The 17,384-nt window shown below is 40.8% G+C and overlaps 1 protein-coding gene across 3 annotated transcripts in view; it reads left to right on the top strand.

Annotated features, from left to right (window-relative positions):
• Positions 1 to 17,384, top strand: part of SEMA6D (semaphorin 6D) — a 568,923-nt gene that overhangs the window by 185,532 nt on the left and 366,007 nt on the right. For all 3 annotated transcript variants that reach the window (XM_070502095.1, XM_070502044.1, XM_070502021.1), the window contains exon 2: positions 8,808 to 8,888. The gene's annotated coding sequence lies outside the window, so the exon portion shown is untranslated. The remainder of the gene's footprint in view (positions 1 to 8,807; positions 8,889 to 17,384) is intronic.

Below are 17,384 nucleotides of genomic sequence, written 5' to 3'. Positions count from 1 at the left end.
AATGTTTGATGAATGAATGAATGAACATTGAATCGAGGAATAAGCCAGCAACTCCTGGGACTCCAAGGGGCCTAACATATCCATCACAGAAGAATGAATACTATGCCAGAGGGATACTAGCCTGCAGTGGTGTCATTCATTAGAGAAGGAGACGTATGGGAAGAGAATCCTGGCCTGTTCACAGGACAATTACAAAGAAAAGCCATCATGCATTCTAGGCCTGTCCAGGAAGTTAAATTGGGTGGAGTTTCAGTCAAGTTGGCAGTACCATCTTGCAGTCCACCTGAGGGAGTTTGGATTCAATGAATAGGAAGCAACAAGATGTTTTAACAAAGCCTTTTGTCACAATCCTTGCGTTGGCTGGAGAGCTTGCCCGGCCTCCCTGGGTTCTGAAAAGAACTTGACCAGTAGATATGTAACTCTTCCTTTTTGCACAATCTTTGTCTGAAAGGCCCTGGGGAAAAATGTGAAAGTGATGAGAAAACCCCGGAAGTGCACACGGCACATGCACACATACACACACTCTAGGAGATGGCAGTAGCCAGTTAAATGCTTAAATGGAGGATGGAGGCATTCATCTCAGTTGAACTTAATTCAGTTCAATAAAAATCTAGTGAGTATCTACTTTATGGGGAGATCCATGAATAATTAAGATACAGTTGCTTCCTTTAAAGAATTGTACAATCTAGTACAACAGAAAGAATTGTAAACTAATAACTTGTAACACTGTGAAGAATGCACAAATAGAGAGGAGCTAGGTCCAGTGGTGGCACAAAGGGAGGGACAGTTGGCTCTACTCGAGTTTGTCCTGAACGATGAAATTCTTTAGAAATTCTTTAGCTACCTCGGCTGGGGGAGGGTGAAGTGGAGACTTGGAAGGGAAGGAAAGGACTCTCCAGTTAGAAGCAAGAGCACAGGCAGAGGCACAAGGGTGTGAAGAGCACGTTGGGGTGTTGGAGGAGAGGCGGCTGGCTCTCCCAGTGGAGACCACGGAGGTATGCATTTCATCAGAAGGTTGTTCTGCCTTTCTGGAGTTTGAGAGATGATTCTTACTATTATATACAAGATGGATTGACAGAAGGAAAACCTCTAAATAAGAAAGTCAGCTGAGAAGCTATTATAGCAATTTCAGGCTGAGAGGTTAAGGGTCCCAGTTAGAACTATGGCTATGAAAATAAAGAGTAAGACTTTGCAAGGTGTATTCTAGAGAAGTGATTCTCAACCTCCCTTCTGTCTGATAACTCCTGAGAATAAAACGTACTTCAATCTGTAAGAGTGCTGGTACGCTACAGAAGTGTTTCTAGAAAGGAATGTGGGGGTATAATTTGGAAAATCACCCCAGATGATTCTGGTATCTAAACCACCGTCTAGCCACCCCGCCAAGAATGATCTCTATTCTAGAGGAAGAGCAGAACTTTGTGAGGGCCTAGAAGTGGGAGCGATTGAGGCTGAAGATCTAAAAAGTAAATGTTACCATTTATTGAGAACCTATAATAAGCCATGTTCTTGGAAGTTATAATTTAATTTGATCTTCACAACATCTTATAGGGTAGTATTCATCCTCGTTTTACCAAGAAGGGATGGAAGTTCAGCGAGATTCTGAACCTTCTCCATGTCCCTTACTATGGGAGGCCAGCCTGGATTTGAGTCAAGGGCCACCTGATCACAAAGCCCGAGCCCTTTGGAGCATGTGACACTACCTCTCTCTGGCAGCTTTAATACTGTGACCTGAGGAAACCCTAGCATTGTAACAGAGGGGTGTCATTACAGTAAAGAAGAAATTGGCAAAAGGGATAGGTTTCGGGACAAAGATGCCAAGCCAATACTCTGATCTGCTGCCTTCTAGAGCTACCTTTTTTCTCCAATATCCCCACTAGAGTGTATCAAAGAATGATGAAGGATCACGCGCTAATTTGCTAGAAGTGCATGGGAGGGAAATGAGAGAGCCATTCATTCGTTTTTTTTCAATCAACACATATTTATTAAACTAATATATTTCAGGCACTTTGCTCAGCATAAAGAATAAAAAGGAATATTTATAGGCATTGCTCTTGTCCTTGAGAAATCCATAATTTTGTGCAGGCTAAAACATGTAAAATATAATTCTAGTGGAGAGTGCTAAGTGGTGAAATAGAGATGTGTGGAGGTGTCATGAGAATATAGCAGAGGGAGGGACTAGGTCCTTCCTAGAGATTGAGAAAGTCTTCACCTAGCTAGTTATGCGACAGCTGTTCCTTAAAGAGCAGATTAGGAAATTTGGCCAGTGGAGAAGAGAGAAAGACATTCCAGGAGTTGGGAATAGCAGGGCAAAGGCACAGTGAACTGCAAGTGTTTTGGGAGATGCAAGAAGCTCCATGTGGAGAGAGGTGAAAAGGCGGGCCAGGATTATAAAGGGCTTTGTACTCTCTTCTTAGGAGCAGAAATCTTATTCCTGAGTGTGGTGTTAGTGGAGGCAGGGTGGAGGCTGGGTGGGGTGGCCGTGGGTCGGGGGAGAATGTTAGGGAGTGGAGGGAGATGGCACGAGATTGGCGTTTCAGAAAAAAATTTTGAGAGCTAATGGGGAAGGATTTGATTTGATTGGAGGAGTATGGTGCCAGCAGAACAGGATCAGAGCCTAAAGTCCCACCTTAGGCAGAGCCTGAGTTCATCTGAACTACCGCCCCCGCCCACACACACACACACACACACACACACACTCACTTCCTTGGAGGGTTAAATAATTTTAGAGGTCAAGTGTGAATGAAGGAGCATTTTTCCCAGCACTTGCTGGCCTGGAGAGTCCAAAATTGAGGGCTGCATACCTACTTATAAAATGAATCAATGCCTCAGGGCCTTCCCCATAGCAACAAAATTAGTCCCTCATACCTAGACATTCCAACTTCCTTTGTTTTTGCTTCTCATGTTGCCTGAAGGCTCTTCTCTTGGCTTGCATAATTCCTTCATCTAGCTAGGGGCCTCATAACAACTCTGTGGTGCTGCTAATATTTCATTGTCATTTTCAGCTCTGTTACATCTTTCTCTCAATCATTCTTTAGAGCAGGAGATGTCATCTAGGGGGTTCTGCAACTTGCATAAATGAGTTATGAATCCTCATGCTTTCAAATGGGTTACCAAACCCCTTCCAAGAGGAACCAGGCATCTGGTAACTCCAACGTGTGAAAAGGACATTATGCATATGTATGCAGACGCACATGCCCTACAGTGTTTCTGAAGTACTTGCCATGTATTCACTCACACAGGCACCATATGCAAGGGGACCGGAGGATTGTTCTTTGAAAGGAAAGTACTTTAACATATCCCTTCTTTCCTCTCTTCTCTTTACAATTCTTCAGCTCTCTTTTTCTAAACCCAGGAAAAGAGTAAGGAAAAGGTTTGAGTGTGCACATTATGTGTTATATCCAGCTTTGCACACATCTAAGCAGGTAAACATCAGCAGCTACAGGAGAAAGTAAGAAAAGCAACAAAGCTCAGTCTATATGTTCACAACAATGGAAACAAAATCAGATAGCTGGGTCACTTGACATAGATTATTTTGCCTGAACTGTCTGGAATGTGGAGAGCAATACTAACGAATTTAACCAGAAGCATCCAATAACTTGAATTTTTCTATATTTCCAAATGTAATGTAGATGCCACAGAACATCACAGAAAGGCAAATCACGGCAGGCTAGAGATGCTCCAGCAAAAGGACCCCTCTGGAAATCATATTGCTTTATTTAGACTCGGGGTCAGATTTTGATTGAGACTCAGCTTTGACTTAAACCTGGATTTGAATCCCAGCTCTGATACTAACTTGCTCAGTTGACGTTAAGCAAATCGTCTTGCGCCCCCTTATTCCCTAGACTTCTCTTTTGTATGAAGATGATAATACCTACTTCCTGGAGTGGTTATGGGGATTAAGTGAGTTATATAACTTTTGCAATGGTGCATGGCACTCAGTAAGTACAACTTGTATTGTTTTTACATTGCTACATATTATCTTGGACACTTCATTTAGCTTCAATTTCCTTATTTCTAAAATTAGACTAACCATAACTATCCTACCCACTTTATATAGTTTTTGTGGAAATTAAAGAACAATGCATGTAAAGATACTTTGCAAATGGAAAAATCCCAAATTTTTCACCAGAAAGTGTGGCTATTATTATTTTGGAGGTACCTAGGCTGTCATAGTTGCAAGAATATTTGGGCAAAGTCCACTTGCAGTGGCTATGGAATGTAGATACAGATATAGAATGTTACTGATCCGCAGAGGAATTGCTGCATTCACTCTTCAAGCCCAGTTCCTGTCTACCTTTTTGTGTGAAAAGCTGCCAAATACTTCAGATGCGTATAAGGTGGACAGTATTTGGAACTGAGGATCGGGAGATCCTCTCTTCCCTTTGAGAGGAGTGTATACAAAGTGGAAACCTGAGCTTTTTCACATTTTACAACTGCTGAGCTGTTATCATTCCTGGAGCTTAAAGATTTATCATGATTGCCAAAGCCCACCTGATTGAGAAGCAGCCAGAAGCTCAGGTACTTGTAGATTCTGCCCGTCTTCACTTTCTTTCCCACCAAGATGGCTCTCTCATGCCTTTCTCCATCCTCTGCCCCTTTGTAGGGGAAGTAGAATGGGTCTCAAGAGTAGGGTAGTAGATTGGGCCCTTGACCAAGTTGTCAGGGACCTGCTGTTTACCATTGGGGCTGCCCAAATTTCCTTTCTTAGTACATTTCAACACTTTCTCTTCTGATCCCTGTGAGCCCGTGTGGCAGTGGACAGGGCTGGTGCATAAGGACTGCCTTTGGCATGGTCTGGCATCCTCAGAGGTGGGTTTGAACCTCACCCCTGCCAACTACCACTTGTAGCTGTTTGACCTGGTTTATGTTATTTATCCTCTCTGATACTTTCTTACTGCATCTGTAAATGAGGATGATCGTATATCCATTGGGGAAGATTTTTCTGAGAATTAGATGAAATAACATCTTTAAAATATCTTACAAAGAATATAGCGAAGAGCAAATGTGAAACTAAAATGTATTTTCCTTTTGCTTTGTACTAATTCGTTAGCAATTACTTTGGGACTTTGTCTTTCTAGACCACTCTTTCCCTATCTATAAAATGAAGTTAAAGTCATCAATTTATAATTCCTGCACACTGAGGAGGGTGTAGAATTCCCGCACATCAAGTGCCATAGGAGAGGAATAAATGAGTACCTTCTTCTGAGATGTGTTTGCAAATTGGAAAGAAGGCAAATCAAAGGAAGCATGATCCCCTCTCTTGGGGGGGTGGTGCCGCCCCCTAGCTCTCAGTGCACACAGGCAGCACAGCCGCAGACCTGCCACGAGGCCATAGTCCCCGCTGGACCGTAATCTGCATGAGAGCAAGGACTCGTCTGTTGTTGCCCGGCGTACTTGCTGAATGTTGAACTTTGGATGAGTAAATGAATTCACTGATGCACCTGAAATATTAATGTCTGAGTGTGGAGTCGGATCCGGGAGAAGAGAGCCTAGTGATCTTTCATAATAGCGATTCTCCTGGAACACTTCCTGAAGACACCCCAGAGTACTTTTGCAAACGCTGATTATTTTTTTTTAAGCTTGTAGGCAGCTTTCTCTTGCCTGTCATACAGCTGTGAGCGTGGGAGCACAGTTCTCGGGGGACCTGAGCATATGTTCTCTCCCTGAGAAAATCTGGGAGAGAACCCCAAAGGATACATTGTACCCCTCTCCCAGCCAAGAAAGGAAAATTCTGCCTGAAATACTCCCTTGGTCAATGAGCAAAACTGTGAGCTGGGAATAGAACTTTATGAACGTTTTGTGTGTTAGAGTGAAGAGTGAATTGATATATGAGTTGGAAATTCTGGGTTCAATCTTTAATCTCTCACTCTAAGTATTGTATGATAAGCTCTTTGGGCTTCATTTTTTTCCCCAGGGCCTAAATAAGAAAATTAGGCCAACAAACATGGCAAGGTAGTTTCCAGCTCGATGCTTCCAGTTTTACTGGCATTTCCCAGAATTGTAGAGCCGGAAGAATACTTAGATTTTTCTTTTTTTTTTAAAGATTTTATTTTTTTCCTTTTTCTCCCCAAAGCCCCCTGGTACATAGTTGTATATTCTTCATTGTGGGTCCTTCTAGTTGTGGCGTGTGGGACGCTGCCTCAGCGTGGTTTGATGAGCAGCGCCATGTCCGCACCCAGGATTCAAACCAATGAAACATTGGGCCGCCTGCAGCGGAGCGCATGAACTTAACCACTCAGCCACGGGACCAGGCCCTAGATTTTTCTAGTTCAGCTTTCTCATTTCACAGATGAGAAAACTGAGGTGTAGAGAGGTGACATCATTTGCTGGAGGCCACAAAACCATTTAGAAGCAGAGCTAGGATTAGAACCAACATCCTCAGCCTGCCAGTCCAAAGGTTCTTAACCTTCTATGAGTCAGAATCCTTCTTAAAAATCTGATGAAGGGGGCCGGCCCAGTGGCACAGTGGTTAAGTTCACATGTTTTGCTTCTCAGCGGCCCAGGGTTGGCCAGCCCAGATCCCGAATGCAGACATGGCACCACTTGGCAAGCCATGCTGTGGTAGGCGTCCCACATATAAAGTAGAGGAAGATGGGCACAGATGGCAGTAGTTAGCTCAGGGCTAATCTTACTCAAAAAAAAAGAAAGAAAATCTGATGAAAGCTATGGACCTTCTAGGAGTAGGGGATGAGAAGGGGACAAATGCATCAAACACACAAACACATAAAATTTGCAAACTATTTAAGGGAGGAGTCTTGGATTGCAGGTCAAAAGCCTTTCTGCTACACCTTATTACTCAAGGCAGCGTTAACAAAGCAGATGTTAAAAGGAAACATATTTAGATGCCATGGAAAGTGCCTCTGGATTTTTTTTGGTTTAACAACTTTGTACAGAGAGCATCTCAACACAACTGGAACAAGTTTGGGTTTATATTTGCCCTCCAAGAAAGTCTGACCTGATTTGTCGATGGCAGTTTCTGATTTTTAGAAAGCCAGTTCCCCCTTTAAATATCACAGTTGCTGTTCCTCTTACATATACTTCTGCTAAATTCAGGCCTCACTTTATGTCAGCTGTACCCAGAAAACAAAAGAAGGGGCTGGCTAAAACAGAAAAGGTTTTTGCACTAACTGGGTCTGAAGGAGGCCTCTACTCCTTAGCTCTTGAATTGAATCTTTGGGAATGCTCTGTTCTCCTTGAAAATATATAGTCCTGGACCCCATCCCTGATCTCTTGATTCAGAATCTTTAGGAAGTAGGGCCAAAGAATATGAATTTTTACAAACTCTCTGGGTACTTTTCATGCACACTCACATTTGGGAACTGCTTTCCTCAAAAATTCCCCAAATATTTTCAGTTTTGAATAATACCAATCTAATGATAATTCTATCTTAAGTGATTTGTTGGCCTTTGAAACATTAAAGTAATGAAGAATTCAGAAAGTGTATTTGAAAAACATAACTATTTTCATAAAACATAACTGTTTATGCTAAAGCTTGTAATTTTCCATTTTTCAAGCAAAATGTTTTTTCCCTCGCTTGACATAGAAGGAGCCGAAGCCTCCACAATAGGCACTGTGTCGGGTGTGGAGACGTCTTCCCTGTGACCCTCGTTTTCAAGAAGCTTCGTTAGTGTATACTCTTATTTTTACAGTCAAAATTGCATGTATTGAAGAATTACTTCCATAGTCCTGCTTTGTTTTTTCTTTTAATATAGAAATATTAAGTGTATTATTCCAAAAAATACTTTAGCAAATGGTGAATATAAAAGTTATATCTCCTCTTAGCATTAAACAAGCTAACACACACACTCAAATACTGGTGGAACCAAACCCATGTAAGAATTACTAAGTCTGACATTTTCTAACTTTAAAACACCTTAGATCTGAAAGTAAAAAAATAAAATAAAAATTGTGATAAACAAGTGGATGGATATCTGTTACTTTGGATCAGGCTGAGCTGTTCAGATGTATTTGAAATACCTGCCCCAGACACCCTCCTACCAGTGAATGACCTAGAACCCCCGAGGCCACTGAGCAGTGCAGGCCCTGGGTTAAGCTCAGTGGACTGTCTATTCCTGACCTTAGGCTTTTCTGGTTTTCCAGCAGCTTCAGAGAACTCCTGGGGATATTCATTCAGCTTCTTTTTACCCTCCTGTCTTTAGGTTTTGGATTTTTGAGTTTCCCAATGGGCTCACATGCCTTTCATTTCTATATAGCAGCTTCTAGGTTCAGATCCCTCTATGCTAGTAGTGTGGTCAGAGCAAGATCACTCCATTCCAGCCTTCAAAGTTCATCTCAAGGGCGATAGAGAGAGCTTGGAAGCTTCCATTGAGTTGGAGCATAGGGTGTCCTTGGGGTCACTCTGACATGGCACTCAGTCAAAGCCCAGGTGCCCTGGACTGTCTGATGCTTGGCCCATAGAATGCCCACAGACTTTTCAGTTCTGTAAGCACATGCTTCATTAAGATTGGATTGTTTCCCTTTTTTCCCACAGAGACTATGTCCCTATTGCAGTTTATTAAAACTACCCATGCAGCGCACCAATCTTCTTCCTGCTTATATTCATGAATGGCTTGTTCTCAATAGGAACATCCAGGTGGAGATCAATAATCAGTTTCCTAGTTAGGGCAGGGAAAAAAAAAGAAAATCCATTGGTGCCCTGCATTCAGCTGTATTTAAGAGGTCTTATCATTAAAGCAGCAGCAGCAGGCATTCGTAAACCAAGCTTGCCGGCAGTGCTGGACATGCAGGATTAAAATAATCATCCATCAGGCTCTGTCTTATAAATGTTTTCCTTTGACTTTTGGCAGGATCTCCAACCTGAGCATATGCCAGTTGACATGGGAACACTGAGGCCAGCAATTTAAGGATTTTCACATTTGCTTGCAGTGGTAAGATTTAAAGATATAGCAATGAAGAACATTAAATATTACTGAGTTCTTGCTTTTTGCACTAGATATGAAACTGATGTTGTTTAGGTGTAATATTTTTTGACCAATACAGCTCTCTATTCAATTACCTTGCAAAACCACAGTAAACACGAGAGAAATCTATAATCCATTAACATTGAACTTAGTATTATTGGGATGGTTGACAATAGGGAAACTAATATCAAAATTAATTTATTCTGTACAATTGGACCAAGTGGGAGAAATGGTTTTCATTTTGAACCATGAAACTCTGTCTACCCAGAAGAGAGGTAGTTATCAGAGCACAAAGGGACGCAAAGTATAAAATCATTGGGGAGAAAGAAGGGAAAAGTGATTCTGTTTTAAATACTTTAGGGGGTACTCATGCCTTTAATATGGGTCCAGAGACAGAGTTTCAAAAGAACCAAATCTGTAGTCAATAAGAGATTGCATAAAAATGAGGAATGCCTGATGCTGATGGGGTCGTGATACACTGGACCCTCCTTACCATCAGAGGCACAACCCTGTGGATAGTCATAATGGGAAGATGTTGACAGATGGATAGCAAATTGTGTTATTAGAAGATTGTTTTAAAAAGGGAAGTCTTCCACTCCCTGGTGTGGTTAACTGGAGTCAAACATGATCATGGAAGACCCGGGTAGATTCTTGGGATCCTGAATTATTGAACTTAAGAGGTTAAATTCAGTAATAATACCCATTCCGTTACCAACTTCAAAGTGAGCCAGATCTTCTTAGGATGAGACTGTATTCAGCACACTCAGTTTTCTGAGGGCTACCATTTTAGTGTATTGGCTACACAATTTGAGTCCCATTTTCATGTGACCTTGTAGCAGGTCCATGGTACATTAAATAAAATGTGACTTTTAGCCAACTTATTTGTTTCTTTTTTGTATACCAGACATGGCCTTATATCTGTGGATTTTCAAAGGATATATTCTGGCAATTTAACATTCATGTTTGGTCTTCTAAGTATATTCCTCTCAAATCACCCCTGCTGCTTTATTCAGCTATATTATTGTGGTAACTTTTAGTTTAACAGCTTGTATTCACATCATCTGTTTATGGAACAATGGAAGAATGATTGTGAAATAGCCTGGAAGGTGCTTACTTAAACTGATACCTGGAACTGACGGTACAACTCCACACTTTTATACATATAAAAGTAAATGAATGTAACATTACGGTTTCTTTTATCTGAATACCACATTCTTCTTAAAAATTAAATTACTTTGCACTTGAGTTTAATGTTTTACTTCATGATTTATGTGTGCTTTCTAGGAACTACCACTAAAATCTAATTCCCACACGTAAGTCATGGTCTCTCACATATAAATGGAATTCAAGATAACATCCTAGTTAGAGAGTCATTAACTCTCAGATATGAGAAGGGCCAAAGTGAAACTGAACAGGGCTTTTTCAAATCCCCAGGGCTGAGCAATTTGAGGAGACAAAAAAAAAATTAGTAAGAGAAACATGCATGCGAGTGGGCTTAATGAAACCGTAAACCTCTGTGGAAGTGGTCCATCTAATAACTCACTCCTGGACCACAGAAGTCATAGTTTTATCTGAACTCTGTGTATCTAACTATGCTTTTTGTTATCAAGAGTAAAAGCCTAGCAAAGAAACCGGCTAGGTCATGCTAAACTGATTTTTGCCATTTGGGGATGTGGGAAGGTTTTCTTGAAACTAGACTTGGAGCTCCTCATCTCTGTAGAGAGCCAGACGATCCTAAATCCTGTGCCTCCTCTGCAGGATGAGAGCACTGTGCCAGCCAGGTGGGCTTGTTGGAGAAGAATGTGTTGATGCGGAGTGGCATTAGTAGAAAGAGCAATGATTTAGGAATCAGAAGACTTGACATCATAGCTGACTCAGCTAGAGAAGATTGTTTCTTCTCCTGCCTCTGGGATCTTAAATAGGCATTTAAATATTTGGCCTTAGTTTTTAATCTGTAGAATGAGGTTAGTGCTCACTGTACTCCTCTGTAGATTTATCCAAAAATGAAATAGTAAATGGAAACACTTTGAGGAACTTAAAATCACGACACAGAATTTAGTGTTGGTAGAAAGTTGATTCCTTATTAATAACACGGGATTTGAAAGTTATGTCAAAATAGCATTTTCATAGATCTTTATAGATGTTTTCACTTTGAACAAAGGCTCTGAGCTCTAATATACTTGATTTTTCTCATTAAATTATGATAACAGCAAAAGTCAATTGTGTAGCTGTCTCTGACTTGCATCTGAACCTGTCTCTGATGTTTATGCTGCACTGATCCCAAATTTCAGTGTCCTAGAGTTACTCCAAAAGGAGAGCATGGGAGAGAATGAAGGAAATGTTTACAATACAATCCCTGTCAGCAAGACGGAGAGGAAAGGGTCTCTGTTGATCCTTGAGGTGAATCAGCCTTTCTCAGGCCTCCTTCTCTCTAATTCTTTTCAGATGTATACTTTTTACTAAACTAGATTCTCTGCTTATCTTCCTGCCCCTTATCTTCCTCCTCACCCCCTCCAGTCTCCTTTCTCCTCTCCTTCACACCTCAGAAAGTCCTTTCCTTGTTTATAGTCCAGGTTTTTTTTAGCTATTGACCCACAACCCTCTGCTTCCATAAATCCTGCTTTAAGTGTTTGATCTCTAAGACAAATACACCCCATAGCCCTGAGTTTACTCTCTGACTCCATTTCATTACAAATGTTGTAGACAATCAATATGAATTGGAAGGAAAATATCTTGGGTCAAAAAACGCAATTTGCTTGAACACACCATAGTTTTTGCCCCTGCAAAGAACTGTTCATCACTTGTCCTTTAGGAATAAAACCATAATTGTTGGAAAACATCACCAAGATAATAAACAGGAAATTCCAACAATTACACATGTTATAGAAAATCTTACAGAACTCTCAGTTCATGTACTAATGTTAGAAGCAATCAAGGACTATGAATAATGGATGAAGTTAAATATAGTGGTCCAAATTTTTAGCCAGAGGGCTGGAGAAGAACGTTAACATAGTGGATATGGGTCAGAGAAATTGGCTGACCTATGAAATACTGACCAAGATTATCATCCGTTTAGTTTTTTTAGGGACAAAATTTGAACTCCATCCAAAGTTCACCATTGTGAAGATGCTTATGTATGTGCACTACCATCCTCTTCCTCGGCCCCAAGGTCCCCAACTGCATGCAAGCATCATTTGTACCTTCTCTGACTATGAAAACCCACCTTCATTTCTACTAATTTAATCTCCCCAGAGAACAAAAGTAACTAATGGTCTCTTCAAGCCTGGATATGGTTCATTTTGTCCTCGTGTTAGAACCTACCTTAAACCTTCTTTGGATCATAAAATTCTGAGTCTTATCTGGGAGAGTAACCAAAGAGAATTAAGATAGGAATAAAGCTAATTATGAGAAATGTTATCCTAAGATATTCCATCCAGATTTCCATGTGTTTATAACTGACCCAATTAGCCTGAAAACTGTAGTTTTTACTCATCAAGCAGACCATACTACTAACAATTCAACAAACCAGTTTTCTTGAGATCTGCTGATCTGGATACTTCTATTATTTGCAGTGTTCCTGATTCAAAAAGTAATTTCTCTTTTCAATCATTGACCTCTGCTTCTCCCCAAAACGGAGTGACATGTAATCAGCAAAGGGGGCTCCTTAGGATCCCTCCTGTACTTGGATCATGAAACAATGGAAATTGATAGAAAAACAAGTAGGGTGTTTAAAATCTCAGGGACTTTCATTAGCATTTCACTGAAGTTGCAGAAAACTGCAAGTATTTTGTATTCCAGTCACTCACTATTACTTTGTAGCTGATCAAAATACCCATGACTAACAACAGGAACCAGAGAACCGCCATATCTACAACAGTTCCATCTATCACTCAGACATTTTTGGTGTAAGAAAGTCAAAAGTGAATTTTCTTCTTTTATTTTCAAGTTTTGCATCCGACAAAATGTCATTAGAGCACAGTGACTTATGGAAAATTGGGATAGTTGGAAAGCCTCTGATAAAAGGCAATCTTTATATCACTGGAGAATTCTACTGAATTGAGGGGAAAGGAGAGAAGTAGTTTTTAATAATATGTTCTCTGATGTCTTATCAACCATCCACAAAAAATTTTAATTAACTATCTAAAGATACATTATAAAAATACATTGTAAAGGCATAAATATGATCCTGGAAAACATTTTAAAAACTTAAAATTTCAATTTTTGTTTGGGAGTGTAGAGGGCAAGGAGAGCTGAGAAATGTAAAATGTGTAAGCATCCCATGATTTCATCCTAATATCAGGCAAGAAGACATGCTTTGACAACCCATCCCTTGGTCATGTACATTGTCTTTTAGACTGTCTGCTTATACGGGGGGTACGTGTGGACACTTGTGTGTGTGTGTGTGTGTGTGTGTGTGTGTGTGTGTGTATGAGAGAGAAAGAGAGACAGAGAGGGAGGGAGACAGAGAATGAGAGAGAATGTCTGAGAAAGTAGGAAGTACACATCATTAAAAGTGAAACTTTTACAGGGTACCTAAAAGGGCAAGATTTACCAAATATCCCATATCCCTTGCCTTAAGGAGTGACAATTACTGCTAAGACTAATCATCATTTTAGAATTGTTCAAGGATTTGCTTTAATTCTTAGTTTTCTTGTGTTGTTCAATGAGCTATATCATTATATTGTCATGGCACCACAATGACAACTATTATATCCTAGGATCCCTCTGAAATCCTGATTTCATAAACAGGAGATCCCATAATAAAAATAGATATCTCTAAATATTAATTTTCCATGTGAAAGACACTTATAACTCTTTAGTCTTTCCCTAGTCATTCATACACTCATTTATTTGTTGATTCATTCACTGAACAAATATTTATTGATCACCAACTAGGCATTGCTGGGCATCATTTTTGTACTGGGGGTACTGAAGTAAACACAACAGATAAATCCTTGCCTCCGTGGATTACCTTCTAATGAAGGAGATGGGCAATGAACAAGATACAAATCTAAAGTGTATAGCCTTATATATTCTGTGCACCCATGTATATTTTATGTAGAGAAGAATTCTAAGGAGAAAAAATAGAGAAGGAGATGTGAACCATTGCAGGGCTAGGGGTTTTAATTTTAGATAGAATGGCCTAGTAAAGCTTTTCTATGTAGAGATCTTTTGAAACTAGATTTGCAAGAAATTAGGGAGAAGCTGTGCAGACATCTTTGGGAAGAGTTTTCTAGATAGTGAGAACAGTAAGAGCAAAGGCTTTGAGAGAAGAGAGTATCTGGCATATTTTAAAAATGGCAAGGAGGCCATTGAGATTGGATCTGAGTGAAAGAGAGAGAGACAGTTGGAGATGAGATCAGAGACACAATGTGGAGCCAGATCCTGTAGGGCCCCGATGCTGTAGAAGGCTTGGCTCTTACTCAATGAATTGGGAAGCCAATGGAAGGTTTTGAATAGAGGAGTGGCATGATTGACCTGACTCATATTTTTACAGACTTATGTTTATATTATTTTGGCTGCCATGTTGAGAGTGGACTGTAGGAGGTGACACATGGGGTGGGGGGGAAGGGATAAATGAGGAGACCACTAAGAAGCATGCTGTAATAATTTTGGTAGTAGAGGAGAGGATAAGATCCTGTGCCTAAGTGGAGAAGCTGACCTAACTAAGAGGACGGAGAACTTATCCATAGTAACAGGAGAGATGTGGAGAGGAGGGCAGATGTGACAGTGAGAGCACGTGCAAGTTCTCTTTTGGTTATCTACCAAATATCACATGCATCGGCTGCATGAGTTTAGGTATAGAGTGAGTGCCTGATGACTTCAATGATGGTTATGATTTCACCAGGAAAGTTCACCAAAGTGAAAAACAAGGTGGGATATGATTATAATGATTCTCTATGAAACTTAAGCTGGAAAGGAGGCAAGAGAGGATATCATGGGGCAGATGTCTAAGAAACATGGAGAGAGTAGATTTTAGGTCTTGTGGGGTTATAGAATTGTAGGATTTGGGGTGTTAGAAGGACTGAGTGGGAAGACAAGAGGTCATGATCAGAGAAAGAAATATTTGAAACTGAGATTTTGCAGGGGCTGAAGTTATTGGTAACAACAAGGTCAGGGGTGCAACTATGGAAATGAGTGGCTCGGGAAGGATGGCTGACGAGACCTTTGGAAGAGAGGCAGTCCAGGAAGTGAGAGAACAGTATACTGGAAAGATCATCCCATTGGATTCAGAAATGACCAAAAATAAATAGGAGTAGTATTAGAGAGAATGATCATGAGCTAGGCACTAAAACCTCCAGTTTATGGAAGGGAAGTGAAGTGGAGAATGGTGGAGGAAGCACCAGCAGTAGAGTGGTCTAACCTGATGGCATGGATGTGAAAGCTGGGATTTTATAGAGGAAGAAGAGAGAAAAGTCTGATGCAGTAATGCAAAGCAAGGAGGACCCCTACCATACTTTCAGGCTCCTTGGTTATAGGGATCTATGAGAGAAAAAGCTACCTCTTGGAAGGGCTTCAGTGGAATCAGCGTTAAAGGAGAGCCAGGTTCAACTAGTGCAAAAAGTGAAAGAGAAGTTTCCAAAGAAAGTTGAGAATGAGTAGACTTACTGGCAATTGATCTAAAGTCACCAAGGGTTCAGGAAAGGGTTTTAGGAGGTCTAGGGCCAGCGTCAGAACAAGTAGTGTACAAAGTCCTATAGGGATTAGAGGAGAGAGGAGAAGAGATGATGGTAAGTGACACGCAGAGGCCTGGTGATAGCTGTCCTGCTAGTACTACAGATGGTGGTGGTGAGGCTGTGAGTGTTGAAGGCAGAGAGCGTGTTGAGTGCAAGATTCGAAAGTGGTGAGGCAGACCTTTCCAAGAACGTGAGGAGTTCTGAGGTTCCCACTTGACTGTTGCTGAGGAGACAGTTGTCCTTCAGAAGAGTGGTCACTTGTCCAGAAGAGTGTTATGACTCAGAACACACAGATACTCTTGACTTGAGCCATCAGTGGTCTTCAGTGAGGTGGTCTTACACTGAGCAGGCTGGCTCCCTCAAGTCATCATTACAGAACCACAGAACCCAGTAGCTCATCTTTGATCAGAAGATCACCTTAAATTCCTTTCTCTGCAGAGTGTTTTACTATTTGGCCCATCAGATACAGACTCAACTGTGGAACTAATTGTTGCACTTTAATGGCCTTCTTTTGTGATCTTTGCTCCAACTCTTTCCCACTAACCTACTTAGAAACCCTCCCTCCCCCCATTTTTCTTCTCCAACCTGTTCTATTCCCTGATTCAGTAAGTGCAGGAATAACTGTCCACGTGACTGTGTCCTCCAATTTCTCTAGAATACTGCATTCTCTCAATCTGTGCTTCCTCTAAAATACTCGTTACCCCACAGTTTTGCTTATCTTCAACGTCCTGCGTTCTGAACTGAGTGAAGGCATGTGCTTTGCAAGTTCTGGTGACCATCTCCTTTGTCCTGACCTTCTGTCTTTGCAGAGCTGACTTGAGAACCACAGCTGAATCATAAATGACTTGTAATTTTTCCTCTTTGCATCTAAGAGACCTCTAAAACCAAGATTGTTTGGGGAGGATGCTAACATACGGTTTTTGAAGGCACCATAGATGGTCAGTCACTCTATGGAACTGATATGCAATTTGTAATTAAATTTAAAGCCTCAGGCCCAATACCTCTGAAAAGGAAAGCTGTTTTCTGTTTGTGGCATTAGGAGCAGGAGCAGCTATCCAGTTCTCTGAAATAATAAAATATATATGTATGAAATACATATGAATAGAATGGGATTATAATTAGTGACACAGACCATCAGTACCATTGGGGTTATTATGAACGATAGAATTGCTATTTCTCTTCTTTTCCTACAATGTAGAAATAGTGTAAGGATTTTAAAGTGTAATAATTTTGTGCTTTTTATGGGAAGCAGATGCTATGAGTCAGTGAAGAACACATGATTTAGATGAATGAACTTTTCTTAACAGTTAAAATTGTTCATTATTCATTCTCACCTGTACCACTGGTTATTTCTCTACCCCCACTGCAAGATCAGATTCAATCTTCTTCTTATACTCCCTGGTCTCCCTTAATATGGTTCCTACTACCTGCGGTTTCTGAGTGGGTGTGGCAGAGCCTGGGATGTGACATCTAAGGGCTGGGTTTTGAATTCTGCTTTACTACTACCGGAGCTGTTCAATGTTGAGGAAATTAGAGAAGTGCTATTATCCTCTTTTCTTGTTGCAGGATCACTGTGTTAACTGCTCTAATGTATTTGAAAGTGCTCAGCACACTTTTATACGTAATAGGTGCTCAATAAATATGCATTGAGAATGCTTTATTTAGCATCTGCTCCTTGGTCTCAGCCTCAGGTGCTTAGTTTTCTTGTTTTCTGTTTTTCTGGCCTCCTCAACTGTTCACTCCTTTTTTCCACTTAAGCATTTTTTGCCTTCCCTCCCCTTTGCCT

Source organism: Equus asinus, chromosome 2, assembly GCF_041296235.1.
Source record: "Equus asinus isolate D_3611 breed Donkey chromosome 2, EquAss-T2T_v2, whole genome shotgun sequence".
NCBI classification, from domain to species: Eukaryota; Metazoa; Chordata; class Mammalia; order Perissodactyla; family Equidae; genus Equus; species Equus asinus.
The sequence above is the reverse complement of the archived record's forward strand: the minus strand, read 5'-3'. Positions and strand labels throughout refer to the sequence as shown.